Below are 1,460 nucleotides of genomic sequence, written 5' to 3'. Positions count from 1 at the left end.
AATCATGTCATTTTCCTTCGTTCGATTTGAAAAATCAGTATATTATTTGATGATAATAATTTCAGATATTGAAAATATTATATCTCAGACAGTGTGTGTGTTGGTTACACCACCTAACCTGGTTAAAATAACTTTGATTGATTAGCCACTACAGGCTGTGATGTGCACTTCTGTATGGTGGTCCCAGATGGAGCCTGAATGAACTGCTGAGTGGATGTGTATTAAACCCAGTCTGAAAAAAGTCACGTTGCCATGTCTGAGAATAAACTTTTGTCAGTTGTAGACAACATTGTTTACCCTGTAATAGCTCAATTTGACTATTTGATTGATCCCACCGTTTATAAAGAGTTTTTGATAAAGACACATAAAAGAGAAACGAGAGAAAATGATAATAAAATAAAGAGGCATTAAAAGTGAAAAACAAATATATAAAACAATCTTAATCTTTATTATGAGAACACCAGAATGCACGATACACGAGAGCATTCATTAATCATAGGGTGTTTTCAAAGCCATAAAGATGGCATTCATTCATTCATTCATTCGTTCATATCTGTTGCACAAATCCGTGTTGCAGCAAGAGCCAGTTGATAGACCAAGACGAGTCAAAAGCGGGCAGTTGGTTGATTTATAGCAACCATTCAAGCGATAGGTAACTGTGGAAACATAGAAAAAAGATAATGGATCATTAGAGAAAGTTTTGTTTTCCTGTTTTTATTTGTATTCTTTATTATTGATGTTGGATGGCTGTTCACTATAGTGTGACCATTGCATTTTATTGCCACTGAAGCACTTACTGGATCCCGCGAAAATGAGGGCACGGGCACAGACATTATCTTCCCCTTGGCAGGTCTCCACAGGGCCTGAACACTCTCGAATGCCTCCACAGTGACATCTCAATGCTTCACCTGGAAACAGATATAAAAAGAATATTGTTTTCCATCTTAAACAAACTAACTCTGCAATTTCAGTTAAATTTGGGTAAAATAGACTGTGCAGGTTTACAGGTTAACTCACTATGGCTCACAACCAGCACTACAAAAAGAGCAACAATCACAGTCTTCATGTTTTCACAATGTGATGTCTCTGTACACCAGACTCTGTATTAAAAAAAAGTGTTAGAAGATCAGACACCACATTTTCCTAAACAAATGTCAGCATTTTTTTTATCATCCACCCATTCAAAGAGTTAAAGATATCTCACCTGATGAATTTTCGTATTGGAGCACTGATACCCTGGCGTCCTTTTTATCCAGTTGTGTTGCGTTATTGTTGCATAAATGCTGCTTGTCCAGTTTATTATTAACTTGTCATCTGTGTCAGGAAAACACAATCTTACACCACTGACTTGTGGGAAATGCAGTGTGCTGTACAGCAAATTCTTAAACCAATAGTTACTGCTATCTACTTCTAATAATAACAAAAACAACAACAACAACAACAACAACAACAACAACAAC

The 1,460-nt window shown here is 36.3% G+C and overlaps 1 long non-coding RNA gene across 1 annotated transcript; it reads right to left on the bottom strand.

Moving 5' to 3' along the window:
• Nucleotides 1–427: 427 nt before the first annotated feature.
• LOC147820035 (uncharacterized) lies at nt 428–1,322 on the bottom strand. Its single transcript, XR_015438228.1, has 4 exons — nt 1,205–1,322; nt 1,018–1,100; nt 798–908; nt 428–656 (listed from the first exon to the last, which is right to left on the bottom strand). It is a non-coding gene; the product is annotated as an uncharacterized LOC147820035 (long non-coding RNA).
• Nucleotides 1,323–1,460: the final 138 nt, after the last annotated feature.

The sequence above is a fragment of the Seriola lalandi genome, unplaced genomic scaffold (genome assembly GCF_002814215.2).
Source record: "Seriola lalandi dorsalis isolate HSWRI2012SDOR001 ecotype SW California unplaced genomic scaffold, Sedor1 jcf7180002004809, whole genome shotgun sequence".
In the NCBI taxonomy this organism is placed as follows: domain Eukaryota; kingdom Metazoa; phylum Chordata; class Actinopteri; order Carangiformes; family Carangidae; genus Seriola; species Seriola lalandi.
The sequence above is the reverse complement of the archived record's forward strand: the minus strand, read 5'-3'. Positions and strand labels throughout refer to the sequence as shown.